Raw genomic sequence first — 18804 nt, forward strand, 5'->3', positions numbered from 1 at the left:
GCGTTTTTTCCTGAATATATTCAGGAAAAAACGCATACGCCCTTTTTGGCCAAGTGCATCATTGTGGACGTTCTGCCTCTTTTCCTATGCTTTCAATGCAATTCCAGTCTACCTCCTGAAATCGGTTTCCTGCAATTCTGCCCCGCTTTCAAGTCCTCTTGGCAGCCTTACTTCAGTCTATTTTTGGACGATAGCTGTCATTTATAACTCTGCAGGTTTGTGAATTACAGTGCCCCTGAGCTCCTTTCTTCAACTCGCTTTCTTTTTAGCTGGCCGAAACACCGCAGGATGGCTTCAGGGCCTAATCTGGTTCCGGCACGAAACACTGAGCCTTTGGTTATTTCCTCTTCCTGGTGGGAAATGAGAGTTAAATTTGCCCGTCCAGACACCTCCAGCTAGTCTCTCATTGGTTCTCGCTATTCCTGTTCATCTTCCGCAGAAATTGCAAACTGGGCCAAACAGGAGGTTAAAGGTACTGACTCTCCAAGTCGGGAGAGTGTTAGTAAAGCGTCTGGAATGTTGCACCCGAATACCAGGGTACGAAAACTGAGACATATTTGAACACGTCTCCCGATCACATGGTTGATCATACTCTAGGTTCCACATGCATGTTTTAGCTGAAGGAAGAATACCTTAAACCTGGGTAGTTGAAACCCGTGGAATGGGTACCATGCAATATGACTTCAAAGGGTCTTCATTTGCTCACCGAACCTCTCCAATCCTATCACTGCTGCGTTTATGCCCCTGTACACATGCTTGATTCTCTTTCGGAGACATAGCAATCCATAGGTTTTAAGATACTTACAAGTCAGGTACATTCTTAGGCATTTAATATGCGGTGTTGAGTCCATTTCGTTGAGCAAGGAGTAGCTCTTGTCTATTCCATATTTGGCTTAAGGAACTTTATCTGTGCTCATTTCAATCTCTGATTTTATGCAGCACCCCAACTCACCTTTACCCTTAAGCAAGCATAAGTTGGTTTTCTAAATTTGAAACCCTCTTCTGTTCTGTAATTCAGTTCCTGTGTAGCCAAGTTTACATTCCGTGTATTACTGATATCTTATGATGTTTCTTTTTCTGTGTGACTTATTTCAGTTAGAATCATCATACCTGAATCCACTCATTGTGCTGCTAAGGGTCTGATGACACAGATTTCATTGCTGAGTGATATTGCTTTGTAAGTAAATACCACAACTTCTTTATCCATTTTTCACTTTCTGCGATGTTGAACTTGTACTGTAAACGAGGTTCTTGTAAACAGAGGCGTCCCAAACTTTGGGGTGGCTGTGTCTTTTTGATTTTAATTTCCCTAAGCTATAGGATCATAAGTGGAAGTGCCCTAGGCTCTGTTGCTTTGTTTTTTAGATGTTTCAGGAAACACCATACACTTCTCCTGAGTGTCTGTTGGCAATTTACATCCCGCCCATCAGCATAACAAGGCTCCCAGTTCTCCATGGCCTGTCCTGCCTTTCTGGATTTTACACTTTTTTCAGATGGCCCTTTTGACCGGGGAGAAGTGAGACTTCATTGTAGTGCAGATTTCCTTTGCAAGCTTGCTTGGTTGGCCAAAAAGTGCGTATGCGTTTTTTCCTGAATATATTCAGGAAAAAACGCATACGCCCTTTTTGGCCAAGTGCATCATTGTGGACGTTCTGCCTCTTTTCCTATGCTTTCAATGCAATTCCAGTCTACCTCCTGAAATCGGTTTCCTGCAATTCTGCCCCGCTTTCAAGTCCTCTTGGCAGCCTTACTTCAGTCTATTTTTGGACGATAGCTGTCATTTATAACTCTGCAGGTTTGTGAATTACAGTGCCCCTGAGCTTCTTTCTTCAACTCACTTTCTTTTGAGCTGCCCGCAACACCGCAGGATGGCTTCAGGCCCTAATCTGGTTCGGGCACGGCACGCTGAGCCTTTGGTTATTTCCTCTTCCTGGTGGGAAATGAGAGTTAAATTTGCCCGTCCAGACACCTCCAGCTAGCCTCTCATTGGTTCTCGCTATTTCTGTTCATCTTCCGCAGAAATTGCAAACTGTGCCAAACAGGAGGTTAAAGGCGCTGACTCTCCAAGTGGGGAGAGTGTTAGTAAAGCATCTGGAATGTTGCACCCGAGTACCAGGGGAGGAAGACTGAGACATATTTGAACACGTCTCCCGTTCACATGGTTGATCATACTTGGGTTCCACATGCATGTTTTAGCTGAAGGAAGAATACCTTAAACCTGGAGAGTTGAGACCCGTGGAATGGGTACCATGCAATATGACTTCAAAGGGTCTTCATTTGCTCACTGAACCTCTCCAATCCTATCACTGCTGCGTTTATGCCCCTGTACACATGCTTGATTCTCTTTTGGAGACATTGCAATCCATAGGTTTTACGATACTTACAAGTCAGGTACATTCTTAGGCGTTTAATATGCGGTGTTGAGTCCATTTCATTGAGCACGGAGTAGCTCTTGTCTATTCCATATTTGACTTAAGGAACTTTATCTCTGCTCATTTCAATCTCTGGTTTTATGAAGCACCCCAAGTCACCTTTACCCTTAAGCAAGCATAAGTTGGTTTTCTAAATTTGAGACCCTGTTCTGTTCTGTAATTCAGTTCCTGTGTAGCCAAGTTTCCATTCCGTGTATTACTGATATCTTATGATGTTTCTTTTTCTGTGTGACTTATTTCAGTTAGAATCATCGTACCTGAATCTACTCATTATGCTGCTACGGGCCTGATGACATAGATTTCATTGCTGAGTGATATTGCTTTGTAAGTAAATACCACAACTTCTTTATCCATTTTTCACTTTCTGCGATGTTGAACTTGTACTGTAAACGAGGTTCTTGTAAACAGAGGCGTCCCAAACTTTGGGGTGGCTGTGTCTTTTTGATTTTAATTTCCCTAAGCTATAGGACCATAAGTGGCAGTGCACTAGGCTCTGTTGCTTTGTTTTTTAGATGTTTCAGGAAACACCATACACTTCTCCTGAGTGTCTGTTGGCAATTTACATCCCGCCCATCAGCATAACAAGGCTCCCAGTTCTCCATGGCCTGTCCTGCCTTTCTGGATTTTACACTTTTTTCAGATGGCCCTTTTGACCGGGGGGAAGTGAGACTTCATTGTAGTGCAGATTTCCTTTGCAAGCTTGCTTGGTTGGCCAAAAAGGGCGTATGCGTTTTATCCTGAATATATTCAGGAAAAAACGCATACGCCCTTTTTGGCCAAGTGCATCATTGTGGACGTTCTGCCTCTTTTCCTATGCTTTCAATGCAATTCCAGTCTACCTCCTGAAATCGGTTTCCTGCAATTCTGCCCCGCTTTCAAGTCCTCTTGGCAGCCTTACTTCAGTCTATTTTTGGACGATAGCTGTCATTTATAACTCTGCAGGTTTGTGAATTACAGTGCCCCTGAGCTCCTTTCTTCAACTCGCTTTCTTGTGACCTGGCCGCAACACCGCAGGATGGCTTCAGGCCCTAATCTGGTTCCGGCCCGGCATGCTGAGCCTTTGGTTAATTCCTCTTCCTGGTGGGAAATGAGAGTTAAATTTGCCCGTCCAGACACCTCCAGCTAGCCTCTCATTGGTTCTCGCTATTCCTGTTCATCTTCCGCAGAAATTGCAAACTGGGCCAAACAGGAGGTTAAAGGGACTGACTCTCCAAGTGGGGAGAGTGTTAGTAAAGCGTCTGGAATGTTGCACCCGAGTACCAGGGGAGGAAAACTGAGACATATTTGAACACGTCTCCCGATCACATGGTTGATCATACTCTAGGTTCCACATGCATGTTTTAGCTGAAGGAAGAATACCTTAAACCTGGGTATTTGAAACCCGTGGAATGGGTACCATGCAATATGACTTCAAAGGGTCTTCATTTGCTCACCGAACCTCTCCAATCCTATCACTGCTGCGTTTATGTCCCTGTACACATGCTTGATTCTCTTTCGGAGACATAGCAATCCATAGGTTTTAAGATACTTACTAGTCAGGTACATTCTTAGGCGTTTAATATTGGGTGTTGAGACCATTTCGTTGAGCAAGGAGTAGCTCTTGTCTATTCCATATTTGGCTTAAGGAACTTTATCTGTGCTCATTTCAATCTCTGGTTTTATGCAGCACCCCAACTCACCTTTCCCCTTAAGCAAGCATAAGTTGGTTTTCTAAATTTGAGACCCTGTTCTGTTCTGTAATTCAGTTCCTGTGTAGCCAAGTTTACATTCCGTGTATTACTGATATCTTATGATGTTTCTTTTTCTGTGTGACTTACTTCAGTTAGAATCATCATACCTGAATCCACTCATTGTGCTGCTAAGGGCCTGATGACACAGATTTCATTGCTGAGTGATATTGCTTTGTAAGTAAATACCACAACTTCTTTATCCATTTTTCACTTTCTGCGATGTTGAACTTGTACTGTAAACGAGGTTCTTGTAAACAGAGCCGTTCCAAACTTTGGGGTGGCTGTGTCTTTTTGATTTTAATTTCCCTAATCTATAGGACCATAAGTGGAAGTGCCCTAGGTTCTGTTGCTTTGTTTTTTAGATGTTTCAGGAAACACCATACACTTCTCCCGAGTGGTTGTTGGCAATTTACATCCTGCCCATCAGCATAACAAGGCTCCCAGTTCTCCATGGCCTGTCCTGCCTTTCTGGATTTTACACTTTTTTCAGATGGCCCTTTTGACCGGGGGGAAGTGAGACTTCATTGTAGTGCAGATTTCCTTTGCAAGCTTGCTTGGTTGGCCAAAAAGGGCATATGCGTTTTTTCCTGAATATATTCAGGAAAAAACGCATACGCCCTTTTTGGCCAAGTGCATCATTGTGGACGTTCTGCCTCTTTTCCTATGCTTTCAATGCAATTCCAGTCTACCTCCTGAAATCGGTTTCCTGCAATTCTGCCCCACTTTCAAGTCCTCTTGGCAGCCTTACTTCAGTCTATTTTTGGACGATAGCTGTCATTTATAACTCTGCAGGTTTGTGAATTGCAGTGCCCCTGAGCTCCTTTCTTCAACTCGCTTTCTTTTGAGCTGGCCGCAACACCGCAGGATGGCTTCAGGCCCTAATCTGGTTCCGGCCCGGCACGCTGAGCCTTTGGTTATTTCCTCTTCCTGGTGGGAAATGAGAGTTAAATTTGCCCGTCCAGACACCTCCAGCTAGCCTCTCATTGGTTCTCGCTATTCCTGTTCATCTTCCGCAGAAATTGCAAACTGGGCCAAACAGGAGGTTAAAGGCGCTGACTCTCCAAGTGGGGAGAGTGTTAGTAAAGCGTCTGGAATGTTGCACCCGAGTACCAGGGGAGGAAAACTGAGACATATTTGAACACGTCTCCCGTTCACATGGTTGATCATACTTGGGTTCCACATGCATGTTTTAGCTGAAGGAAGAATACCTTAAACCTGGAGAGTTGAGACCCGTGTAATGGGTACCATGCAATATGATTTCAAAGGGTCTTCATTTGCTCACCGAACCTCTCCAATCCTATCACTGCTGCGTTTATGCCCCTGTACACATGCTTGATTCTCTTTTGGAGACATAGCAATCCATAGGTTTTACGATACTTACTAGTCAGGTACATTCTTAGGCGTTTAATATGCGGTGTTGAGTCCATTTCGTTGAGCAAGGAGTAGCTCTTGTCTATTCCATATTTGACTTAAGGAACTTTATCTGTGCTCATTTCAATCTCTGGTTTTATGCAGCACCCCAACTCACCTTTACCCTTAAGCAAGCATAAGTTGGTTTTCTAAATTTGAGACCCTGTTCTGTTCTGTAATTCAGTTCCTGTGTAGCCAAGTTTACATTCCGTGTATTACTGATATCTTATGATGTTTCTTTTTCTGTGTGACTTACTTCAGTTAGGATCATCATACCTGAATCCACTCATTGTGCTGCTGAGGGCCTGATGACACAGATTTCATTGCTGAGTGATATTGCTTTGTAAGTAAATACCACAACTTCTTTATCCATTTCTCACTTTCTGCGATGTTGAACTTGTACTGTAAAGGAGGTTCTTGTAAACAGAGCCGTTCCAAACATTGGGGTGGCTGTGTCTTTTTGATTTTAATTTCCCTAAGCTATAGGACCATAAGTGGAAGTGCCCTAGGTTCTGTTGCTTTGTTTTTTAGATGTTTCAGGAAACACCATACACTTCTCCCGAGTGGTTGTTGGCAATTTACATCCCGCCCATCAGCATAACAAGGCTCCCAGTTCTCCATGACCTGTCCTGCCTTTCTGGATTTTACACTTTTTTCAGATGGCCCTTTTGACCGGGGGGAAGTGAGACTTCATTGTAGTGCAGATTTCCTTTGCAAGCTTGCTTGGTTGGCCAAAAAGGGCGTATGTGTTTTTTCCTGAATATATTCAGGAAAAAACGCATACGCCCTTTTTGGCCAAGTGCATCATTGTGGACGTTCTGCCTCTTTTCCTATGCTTTCAATGCAATTCCAGTCTACCTCCTGAAATCGGTTTCCTGCAATTCTGCCCCGCTTTCAAGTCCTCTTGGCAGCCTTACTTCAGTATATTTTTGGACGATAGCTGTCATTTATAACTCTGCAGTTTTGTGAATTACAGTGCCCCTGAGCTCCTTTCTTCAACTCGCTTTCTTTTGAGCTGGCCGCAACACCGCAGGATGGCTTCAGGCCCTAATCTGGTTCCGGCCCGGCATGCTGAGCCTTTGGTTAATTCCTCTTCCTGGTGGGAAATGAGAGTTAAATTTGCCCGTCCAGACACCTCCAGCTAGCCTCTCATTGGTTCTCGCTATTCCTGTTCATCTTCCGCAGAAATTGCAAACTGGGCCAAACAGGAGGTTAAAGGGACTGACTCTCCAAGTGGGGAGAGTGTTAGTAAAGCGTCTGGAATGTTGCACCCGAGTACCAGGGGAGGAAAACTGAGACATATTTGAACACGTCTCCCGTTCACATGGTTGATCATACTTGGGTTCCACATGCATGTTTTAGCTGAAGGAAGAATACCTTAAACCTGGAGAGTTGAGACCCGTGTAATGGGTACCATGCAATATGACTTCAAAGGGTTTTCATTTGCTCACCGAACCTCTCCAATCCTATCACTGCTGCGTTGATGCCCCTGTACACATGCTTGATTCTCTTTTGGAGACATAGCAATCCATAGGTTTTACGATACTTACTAGTCAGGTACATTCTTAGGCGTTTAATATGCGGTGTTGAGTCCATTTCGTTGAGCAAGGAGTAGCTCTTGTCTATTCCATATTTGACTTAAGGAACTTTATCTGTGCTCATTTCAATCTCTGGTTTTATGCAGCACCCCAACTCACCTTTCCCCTTAAGCAAGCATAAGTTGGTTTTCTAAATTTGAGACCCTGTTCTGTTCTGTAATTCAGTTCCTGTGTAGCCAAGTTTACATTCCGTGTATTACTGATATCTTATGATGTTTCTTTTTCTGTGTGACTTATTTCAGTTAGAATCATCATACCTGAATCCACTCATTGTGATGCTAAGGGCCTGATGACATAGATTTCATTGCTGAGTGATATTGCTTTGTAAGTAAATACCACAACTTCTTTATCCATTTTTCACTTTCTGCGATGTTGAACTTGTACTGTAAACGAGGTTCTTGTAAACAGAGCCGTTCCAAACTTTGGGGTGGCTGTGTCTTTTTGATTTTAATGTCCCTAAGCTATAGGAACATAAGTGGCAGTGCCCTAGGCTCTGTTGCTTTGTTTTTTAGATGTTTCAGGAAACACCATACACTTCTCCCGAGTGTCTGTTGGCAATTTACATCCCGCCCATCAGCATAACAAGGCTCCCAGTTCTCCATGGCCTGTCCTGCCTTTCTGGATTTTACACTTTTTTCAGATGGCCCTTTTGACCGGAGGGAAGTGAGACTTCATTGTAGTGCAGATTTCCTTTGCAAGCTTGCTTGGTTGGCCAAAAAAGGCGTATGCGTTTTTTCCTGAATATATTCAGGAAAAAACGCATACACACTTTTTGGCCAAGTCCATCATTGTGGACGTTCTGCCTCTTTTCCTATGCTTTCAATGCAATTCCAGTCTACCTCCTGAAATCGGTTTCCTGCAATTCTGCCCCGATTTCAAGTCCTCTTGGCAGCCTTACTTCAGTCTATTTTTGGACGATAGCTGTCATTTATAACTCTGCAGGTTTGTGAATTACATTGCCCCTGAGCTCCTTTCTTCAACTCGCTTTCTTGTGACCTGGCCGCAACACCGCAGGATGGCTTCAGGCCCTAATCTGGTTCCGGACCGGCATGCTGAGCCTTTGGTTAATTCCTCTTCCTGGTGGGAAATGAGAGTTAAATTTGCCCGTCCAGACACCTCCAGCTAGCCTCTCATTGGTTCTCGCTATTCCTGTTCATCTTCCGCAGAAATTGCAAACTGGGCCAAACAGGAGGTTAAAGGGACTGACTCTCCAAGTGGGGAGAGTGTTAGTAAAGCGTCTGGAATGTTGCACCCGAGTACCAGGGGAGGAAAACTGAGACATATTTGAACACATCTCCCGTTCACATGGTTGATCATACTCTGGGTTCCACATGCATGTTTTAGCTGAAGGAAGAATACCTAAAACCTGGGTAGTTGAAACCCGTGGAATGGGTACCATGCAATATGACTTCAAAGGGTCTTCATTTGCTCACCGAACCTCTCCAATCCTATCACTGCTGCGTTTATGCCCCTGTACACATGCTTGATTCTCTTTCGGAGACATAGCAATCCATAGGTTTTAAGATACTTACTAGTCAGGTACATTCTTAGGCGTTTAATATGGGGTGTTGAGTCCATTTCGTTGAGCAAGGAGTAGCTCTTGTCTATTCCATATTTGGCTTAAGGAAATTTATCTGTGCTCATTTCAATCTCTGGTTTTATGCAGCACCCCAACTCACCTTTCTCCTTAAGCAAGCATAAGTTGGTTTTCTAAATTTGAGACCCTGTTCTGTTCTGTAATTCAGTTCCTGTGTAGCCAAGTTTCCATTCCGTGTATTACTGGTATCTTATGATGTTTCTTTTTCTGTGTGACTTATTTCAGTTAGAATCATCATACCTGAATCCACTCATTGTGATGCTAAGGGCCTGATGACACAGATTTCATTGCTGAGTGATATTGCTTTGTAAGTAAATACCACAACTTCTTTATCCATTTTTCACTTTCTGCGATGTTGAACTTGTACTGTAAACGAGGTTCTTGTAAACAGAGCCGTTCCAAACTTTGGGGTGGCTGTGTCTTTTTGATTTTAATTTCCCTAAGTTATAGGACCATAAGTGGAAGTGCCCTAGGTTCTGTTGCTTTGTTTTTTAGATGTTTCAGGAAACACCATACACTTCTCCCGAGTGGTTGTTGGCAATTTACATCCCGCCCATCAGCATAACAAGGCTCCCAGTTCTCCATGGCCTGTCCTGCCTTTCTGGATTTTACACTTTTTTCAGATGGCCCTTTTGACCGGGGGGAAGTGAGACTTCATTGTAGTGCAGATTTCCTTTGCAAGCTTGCTTGGTTGGCCAAAAAGGGCGTATGCGTTTTTTCCTGAATATATTCAGGAAAAAACTCATACGCCCTTTTTGGCCAAGTGCATCATTGTGGACGTTCTGCCTCTTTTCCTATGCTTTCAATGCAATTCCAGTCTACCTCCTGAAATCGGTTTCCTGCAATTCTGCCCCGCTTTCAAGTCCTCTTGGCAGCCTTACTTCAGTCTATTTTTGGACGATAGCTGTCATTTATAACTCTGCAGTTTTGTCAATTACAGTGCCCCTGAGCTCCTTTCTTCAACTTGCTTTCTTTTGACCTGGCCACAACACCGCAGGATGGCTTCAGGCCCTAATCTGGTTCCGGCACGGCACGCTGAGCCTTTGGTTATTTCCTCTTCCTGGTGGGAAATGAGAGTTAAATTTGCCCGTCCAGACACCTCCAGCTAGTCTCTCATTGGTTCTCGCTATTCCTGTTCATCTTCCGCAGAAATTGCAAACTGGGCCAAACAGGAGGTTAAAGGCGCTGACTCTCCAAGAGGGGAGAGTGTTAGTAAAGCGTCTGGAATGTTGCACCCGAGTACCAGGGGAGGAAAACTGAGACATATTTGAACACGTCTCCCGTTCACATGGTTGATCATACTTGGGTTCCACATGCATGTTTTAGCTGAAGGAAGAATACCTAAAACCTGGGTAGTTGAAACCCGTGGAATGGGTACCATGCAATATGACTTCAAAGGGTCTTCATTTGCTCACCGAACCTCTCCAATCCTATCACTGCTGCATTTATGCCCCTGTACACATGCTTGATTCTCTTTTGGAGACATAGCAATCCATAGGTTTTAAGATACTTACTAGTCAGGTACATTCTTAGGCGTTTAATATGGGGTGTTGAGTCCATTTCATTGAGCTAGGAGTAGCTCTTGTCTATTCCATATTTGGCTTAAGGAACTTTATCTGTGCTCATTTCAATCTCTGGTTTTATGCAGCACCCCAACTCACCTTTACCCTTAAGCAAGAATAAGTTGGTTTTCTAAATTTGAGACCCTGTTCTGTTCTGTAATTCAGTTCCTGTGTAGCCAAGTTTACATTCCGTGTATTACTGATATCTTATGATGTTTCTTTTTCTGTGTGACTTATTTCAGTTAGAATCATCATACCTAAATCCACTCATTGTGCTGCTAAGGGCCTGATGACACAGATTTCATTGCTGAGTGATATTGCTTTGTAAGTAAATACCACAACTTCTTTATCCATTTTTCACTTTCTGTGATGTTGAACTTGTACTGTAAACGAGGTTCTTGTAAACAGAGCCGTTCCAAACTTTGGGGTGGCTGTGTCTTTTTGATTTTAATTTCCCTAAGCTATAGGACCATAAGTGGAAGTGCCCTAGGTTCTGTTGCTTTGTTTTTTAGATGTTTCAGGAAACACCATACACTTCTCCCGAGTGGTTGTTGGCAATTTACATCCCGCCCATCAGCATAACAAGGCTCCCAGTTCTCCATGGCCTGTCCTGCCTTTCTGGATTTTACACTTTTTTCAGATGGCCCTTTTGACCGGGGGGAAGTGAGACTTCATTGTAGTGCAGATTTCCTTTGCAAGCTTGCTTGGTTGGCCAAAAAGGGCGTATGCGTTTTTTCCTGAATATATTCAGGAAAAAACGCATACGCCCTTTTTGGCCAAGTGCATCATTGTGGACGTTCTGCCTCTTTTCCTATGCTTTCAATGCAATTCCAGTCTACCTCCTGAAATCGGTTTCCTGCAATTCTGCCCCGCTTTCAAGTCCTCTTGGCAGCCTTACTTCAGTCTATTTTTGGACGATAGCTGTCATTTATAACTCTGCAGGTTTGTGAATTACAGTGCCCCTGAGCTCCTTTCTTCAACTCGCTTTCTTGTGACCTGGCCGCAACACCGCAGGATGGCTTCAGGCCCTAATCTGGTTCCGGCCCGGCATGCTGAGCCTTTGGTTAATTCCTCTTCCTGGTGGGAAATGAGAGTTAAATTTGCCCGTCCAGACACCTCCAGCTAGCCTCTCATTGGTTCTCGCTATTCCTGTTCATCTTCCGCAGAAATTGCAAACTGGGCCAAACAGGAGGTTAAAGGGACTGACTCTCCAAGTGGGGAGAGTGTTAGTAAAGCGTCTGGAATGTTGTACCCGAGTACCAGGGGAGGAAAACTGAGACATATTTGAACACGTCTCCCGATCACATGGTTGATCATACTCTAGGTTCCACATGCATGTTTTAGCTGAAGGAAGAATACCTTAAACCTGGGTAGTTGAAACCCGTGGAATGGGTACCATGCAATATGACTTCAAAGGGTCTTCATTTGCTCACCGAACCTCTTCAATCCTATCACTGCTGCGTTTATGCCCCTGTACACATGCTTGATTCTCTTTTGGAGACATAGCAATCCATAGGTTTTAAGATACTTACTAGTCAGGTACATTCTTAGGCGTTTAATATGGGGTGTTGAGTCCATTTCGTTGAGCAAGGAGTAGCTCTTGTCTATTCCATATTTGGCTTAAGGAACTTTATCTGTGCTCATTTCAATTTCTGGTTTTATGCAGCACCCCAACTCACCTTTACCCTTAAGCAAGAATAAGTTGGTTTTCTAAATTTGAGACCCTGTTCTGTTCTGTAATTCAGTTCCTGTGTAGCCAAGTTTACATTCCGTGTATTACTGATATCTTATGATGTTTCTTTTTCTGTGTGACTTATTTCAGTTAGAATCATCATACCTGAATCCACTCATTGTGCTGCTAAGGGCCTGATGACACAGATTTCATTGCTGAGTGATATTGCTTTGTAAGTAAATACCACAACTTCTTTATCCATTTTTCACTTTCTGCGATGTTGAACTTGTACTGTAAACGAGGTTCTTGTAAACAGAGGCGTCCCAAACTTTGGGGTGGCTGTGTCTTTTTGATTTTAATTTCCCTAAGCTATAGGACCATAAGTGGAAGTGCCCTAGGTTCTGTTGCTTTGTTTTTTAGATGTTTCAGGAAACACCATACACTTCTCCCGAGTGGTTGTTGGCAATTTACATCCCGCCCATCAGCATAACAAGGCTCCCAGTTCTCCATGGCCTGTCCTGCCTTTCTGGATTTTACACTTTTTTCAGATGGCCCTTTTGACCGGGGGGAAGTGAGACTTCATTGTAGTGCAGATTTCCTTTGCAAGCTTGCTTGGTTGGCCAAAAAGGGCGTATGCGTTTTTTCCTGAATATATTCAGGAAAAAACGCATACGCCCTTTTTGGCCAAGTGCATCATTGTGGACGTTCTGCCTCTTTTCCTATGCTTTCAATGCAATTCCAGTCTACCTCCTGAAATCGGTTTCCTGCAATTCTGCCCCGCTTTCAAGTCCTCTTGGCAGCCTTACTTCAGTCTATTTTTGGACGATAGCTGTCATTTATAACTCTGCAGGTTTGTGAATTACAGTGCCCCTGAGCTCCTTTCTTCAACTCGCTTTCTTGTGAAGTGGCCGCAACACCGCAGGATGGCTTCAGGCCCTAATCTGGTTCCGGCCCGGCATGCTGAGCCTTTGGATAATTCCTCTTCCTGGTGGGAAATGAGAGTTAAATTTGCCCGTCCAGACACCTCCAGCTAGCCTCTCATTGGTTCTTGCTATTCCTTTTCATCTTCCGCAGAAATTGCAAACTGGGCCAAACAGGAGGTTAAAGGGACTGACTCTCCAAGTCGGGAGAGTGTTAGTAAAGCGTCTGGAATGTTGCACCCGAGTACCAGGGGAGGAAAACTGAGACATATTTGAACACGTCTCCCGTTCACATGGTTGATCATACTCTGGGTTCCACATGCATGTTTTAGCTGAAGGAAGAATACCTTAAACCTGGAGATTTGAGACCCGTGGAATGGGTACCATGCAATATGACTTCAAAGGGTCTTCATTTGCTCACCGAACCTCTCCAATCCTATCACTGCTGCGTTTATTCCCCTGTACACACGCTTGATTCTCTTTTGGAGACATAGCAATCCATAGGTTTTAAGATACTTACTAGTCAGGTACATTCTTAGGGGTTTAATATGGGGTTTTGAGTCCATTTCGTTGAGCAAGGAGTAGCTCTTGTCTATTCCATATTTGGCTTAAGGAACTTTATCTGTGCTCTTTTCAATCTCTGGTTTTATGCAGCACCCCAACTCACCTTTCCCCTTAAGCAAGCATAAGTTGGTTTTCTAAATTTGAGACCCTGTTCTGTTTTGGAATGCAGTTCCTGTGTAGCCAAGTTTACATTCCGTGTATTAGTGATATCTTACGATGTTTCTTTTTCTGTGTGACTTATTTCAGTTAGAATCATCGTACCTGAATCCACTCATTATGCTGCTACGGGCCTGATGACATAGATTTCATTGCTGAGTGATACTGCATTGTACGTAAGTACCACAAGTTCTTTATCCATTTTTCACTTTCTGCGATGTTGAACTTGTACTGTAAACGAGGTTCTTGTAAACAGAGGCGTCCCAAACTTTGGGGTGGCTGTGTCTTTTTGATTTTAATTTCCATAAGCTATAGGACCATAAGTGGCAGTGCCCTAGGCTCTGTTGCTTTGTTTTATAGATGTTTCAGGAAACACCATACACTTCTCCCGAGTGTCTGTTGGCAATTTACATCCCGCCCATCAGCATAACAAGGCTCCCAGTTCTCTATGGCCTGTCCTGCCTTTCTGGATTTTACACTTTTTTCAGATGGCCCTTTTGACCGGGGGGAAGTGAGACTTCATTGTAGTGCAGATTTCCTTTGCAAGCTTGCTTGGTTGGCCAAAAAGGGCGTAGGCGTTTTTTCCTGAATATATTCAGGAAAAAACGCATACGCCCTTTTTGGCCAAGTGCATCATTGTGGACGTTCTGCCTCTTTCCTATGCTTTCAATGCAATTCCAGTCTACCTCCTGAAATCGGTTTCCTGCAATTCTGCCCCGCTTTCAAGTCCTCTTGGCAGCCTTACTTCAGTCTATTTTTGGACGATAGCTGTCATTTATAACTCTGCAGGTTTGTGAATTACAGTGCCCCTGAGCTCCTTTCTTCAACTCGCTTTCTTGTGACCTGGCCGCAACACCGCAGGATGGCTTCAGGCCCTAATCTGGTTCCGGCACGGCACGCTGAGCCTTTAGTTAATTCCTCTTCCTGGTGGGAAATGAGAGTTAAATTTGCCCGTCCAGACACCTCCAGCTAGCCTCTCATTGGTTCTCGCTATTCCTGTTCATCTTCCGCAGAAATTGCAAACTGGGCCAAACAGGAGGTTAAAGGGACTGACTCTCCAAGTCGGGAGAGTGTTAGTAAAGCGTCTGGAATGTTGCACCCGAGTACCAGGGGAGGAAAACTGAGACATATTTGAACACGTCTCCCGTTCACATGGTTGATCATACTTGGGTTCCACATGCATGTTTTAGCTGAAGGAAGAATACCTTAAACGTGGAGAGTTGAGACCCGTGTAATGGGTACCATGCAATATGACTTCAAAGGGTCTTCATTTGCTCACCGAACCTCTCCAATCCTATCACTGCTGCGTTTATGCCCCTGTACACATGCTTGATTCTCTTTTGGAGACATAGCAATCCATAGGTTTTACGATACTTACTAGTCAGGTACATTCTTAGGCGTTTAATATGCGCTGTTGAGTCCATTTCGTTGAGCAAGGAGTAGCTCTTGTCTATTCCATATTTGACTTAAGGAACTTTATCTGTGCTCATTTCAATCTCTGGTTTTATGCAGCACCCCAACTCACCTTTACCCTTAAGCAAGCATAAGTTGGTTTTCTAAATTTGAGACCCTGTTCTGTTCTGTAATTCAGTTCCTGTGTAGCCAAGTTTACATTCCGTGTATTACTGATATCTTATGATGTTTCTTTTTCTGTGTGACTTATTTCAGTTAGAATCATCATACCTGAATCCACTCATTGTGATGCTAAGGGCCTGATGACACAGATTTCATTGCTGAGTGATATTGCTTTGTAAGTAAATACCACAACTTCTTTATCCATTTTTCACTTTCTGCGATGTTGAACTTGTACTGTAAACGAGGTTCTTGTAAACAGAGGCGTCCCAAACTTTGGGGTGGCTGTGTCTTTTTGATTTTAATTTCCCTAAGCTATAGGACCATAAGTGGCAGTGCCCTAGGCTCTGTTGCTTTGTTTTTTAGATGTTTCAGGAAACACCATACACTTCTCCGGAGTGTCTGTTGGCAATTTACATCCCGCCCATCAGCATAACAAGGCTCCCAGTTCTCCATGGCCTGTCCTGCCTTTCTGGATTTTACACTTTTTTCAGATGGCCCTTTTGACCGGGGGGAAGTGAGACTTCATTGTAGTGCAGATTTCCTTTGCAAGCTTGCTTGGTTGGCCAAAAAGGGCGTATGCGTTTTTTCCTGAATATATTCAGGAAAAAACGCATACGCCCTTTTTGGCCAAGTGCATCATTGTGGACGTTCTGCCTCTTTTCCTATGCTTTCAATGCAATTCCAGTCTACCTCCTGAAATCGGTTTCCTGCAATTCTGCCCCGCTTTCAAGTCCTCTTGGCAGCCTTACTTCAGTCTATTTTTGGACGATAGCTGTCATTTATAACTCTGCAGGTTTGTGAATTACAGTGCCCCTGAGCTCCTTTCTTCAACTCGCTTTCTTGTGACCTGGCCGCAACACCGCAGGATGGCTTCAGGCCCTAATCTGGTTCCGGTACGGCACGCTGAGCCTTTGGTTATTTCCTCTTCCTGGTGGGAAATGAGAGTTAAATTTGCCCGTCCAGACACCTCCAGCTAGTCTCTCATTGGTTCTCGCTATTCCTGTTCATCTTCCGCAGAAATTGCAAACTGGGCCAAACAGGAGGTTAAAGGCGCTGACTCTCCAAGTGGGGAGAGTGTTAGTAAAGCGTCTGGAATGTTGCACCCGAGTACCAGGGGAGGAAAACTGAGACATATTTGAACACGTCTCCCGTTCACATGGTTGATCATACTCTGGGTTCCACATGCATGTTTTAGCTGAAGGAAGAATACCTTAAACCTGGAGAGTTGAGACCCGTGGAATGGGTGCCATGCAATATGACTTCAAAGGGTCTTCATTTGCTCACCGAACCTCTCCAATCCTATCACTGCTGTGTTTATGCCCCTGTACACATGCTTGATTCTCTTTTGGAGACATAGCAATCCATAGGTTTTAAGATACTTACTAGTCAGGTACATTCTTAGGCGTTTAATATGGGGTGTTGAGTCCATTTCGTTGAGCAAGGAGTAGCTCTTGTCTATTCCATATTTGGCTTAAGGAACTTTATCTGTGCTCATTTCAATCTCTGGTTTTATGCAGCACCCCAACTCACCTTTCCCCTTAAGCAAGCATAAGTTGGTTTTCTAAATTTGAGACCCTGTTCTGTTCTGTAATTCAGTTCCTGTGTAGCCAAGTTTACATTCCGTGTATTACTGATATCTTATGATGTTTCTTTTTCTGTGTGACTTATTTCAGTTAGAATCATCATACCTGAATCCACTCATTGTGATGCTAAGGGCCTGATGACATAGATTTCATTGCTGAGTGATATTGCTTTGTAAGTAAATACCACAACTTCTTTATCCATTTTTCACTTTCGGTGATGTTGAACTTGTACTGTAAACGAGGTTCTTGTAAACAGAGGCGTCCCAAACTTTGGGGTGGCTGTGTCTTTTTGATTTTAATTTCCCTAAGCTATAGGACCATAAGTGGCAGTGCCCTAGGCTCTGTTGCTTTGTTTTTTAGATGTTTCAGGAAACACCATACACTTCTCCCGAGTGTCTGTTGGCAATTTACATCCCGCCCATCAGCATAACAAGGCTCCCAGTTCTCCATGGCCTGTCCTGCCTTTCTGGATTTTACACTTTTTTCAGATGGCCCTTTTGACCAGGGGGAAGTGAGACTTCATTGTAGTGCAGATTTCCTTTGCAAGCTTGCTTGGTTGGCCAAAAAGGGCGTATGCGTTTTTTCCTGAATATATTCAGGAAAAAACGCATACGCCCTTTTTGGCCAAGTGCATCATTGTGGACGTTCTGCCTCTTTTCCTATGCTTTCAATGCAATTCCAGTCTACCTCCTGAAATCGGTTTCCTGCAATTCTGCCCCGCTTTCAAGTCCTCTTGGCAGCCTTACTTCAGTCTATTTTTGGACGATAGCTGTCATTTATAACTCTGCAGGTTTGTGAATTACAGTGCCCCTGAGCTCCTTTCTTCAACTCGCTTTCTTGTGACCTGGCCGCAACACCGCAGGATGGCTTCAGGCCCTAATCTGGTTCCGGTACGGCACGCTGAGCCTTTGGTTATTTCCTCTTCCTGGTGGGAAATGAGAGTTAAATTTGCCCGTCCAGATACCTCCAGCTAGCCTCTCATTGGTTCTCGCTATTCCTGTTCATCTTCCGCAGAAATTGCAAACTGGGCCAAACAGGAGGTTAAAGGCGCTGACTCTCCAAGTCGGGAGAGTATTAGTAAACCGTCTGGAATATTGCACCCGAGTACCAGGGGAGGAAAACTGAGACATATTTGAACACGTCTCCCGTTCACATGGTTGATCATACTTGGGTTCCACATGCATGTTTTAGCTGAAGGAAGAATACCTTAAACCTGGAGAGTTGAGACCCGTGTAAAGGGTACCATGCAATATGACTTCAAAGGGTCTTCATTTGCTCACCGAACCTCTCCAATCCTATCACTGCTGCGTTTATGCCCCTGTACACATGCTTGATTCTCTTTTGGAGACATAGCAATCCATAGGTTTTACGATACTTACTAGTCAGGTACATTCTTAGGCGTTTAATATGCGGTGTTGAGTCCATTTCGTTGAGCAAGGAGTAGCTCTTGTCTATTCCATATTTGACTTAAGGAACTTTATCTGTGCTCATTTCAATCTCTGGTTTTATGCAGCACCCCAACTCACCTTTACCCTTAAGCAAGCATAAGTTGGTTTTCTAAATTTGAGACCCTGTTCTGTTCTGTAATTCAGTTCCTGTGTAGCCAAGTTTACATTCCGTGTATTACTGATATCTTATGATGTTTCTTTTTCTGTGTGACTTATTTCAGTTAGAATCATCATACCTGAATCCACTCATTGTGCTGCTAAGGGCCTGATGACACAGATTTCATTGCTGAGTGATATTGCTTTGTAAGTAAATACCACAACTTCTTTATCCATTTTTCACTTTCTGCGATGTTGAACTTGTACTGTAAACGAGGTTCTTGTAAACAGAGCCGTTCCAAACTTTGGGGTGGCTGTGTCTTTTTGATTTTAATTTCCCTAAGCTATAGGACCATAAGTGGCAGTGCCCTAGGCTCTGTTGCTTTGTTTTTTAGATGTTTCAGGAAACACCATACACTTCTCCGGAGTGTCTGTTGGCAATTTACATCCCGCCCATCAGC

The 18804-nt window shown here is 43.8% G+C and overlaps 1 long non-coding RNA gene across 14 annotated transcripts in view; it reads left to right on the top strand.

The window, feature by feature from the left end:
• LOC307181221 overlaps positions 1 to 18804 on the top strand; it is a 2056127-nt gene that overhangs the window by 488947 nt on the left and 1548376 nt on the right. For 2 of the 14 annotated variants that reach the window (XR_013826158.1, XR_013826159.1), the window contains exon 1: positions 1071 to 1181. The exons of 10 other annotated variants lie outside the window; for them this stretch is intronic. This is a non-coding gene — a long non-coding RNA (uncharacterized lncRNA). Of the gene's footprint in view, positions 1 to 1070; positions 1182 to 2736; positions 2761 to 15318; positions 15396 to 18804 lie in introns of those variants that run through there. 2 more of the 14 variants (XR_013826160.1, XR_013826161.1) reach the window with 2 other exon arrangements.

Source organism: Stenella coeruleoalba (assembly GCF_951394435.1).
Source record: "Stenella coeruleoalba genome assembly, contig: scaffold_47, whole genome shotgun sequence".
Classification (NCBI taxonomy): Eukaryota; Metazoa; Chordata; class Mammalia; order Artiodactyla; family Delphinidae; genus Stenella; species Stenella coeruleoalba.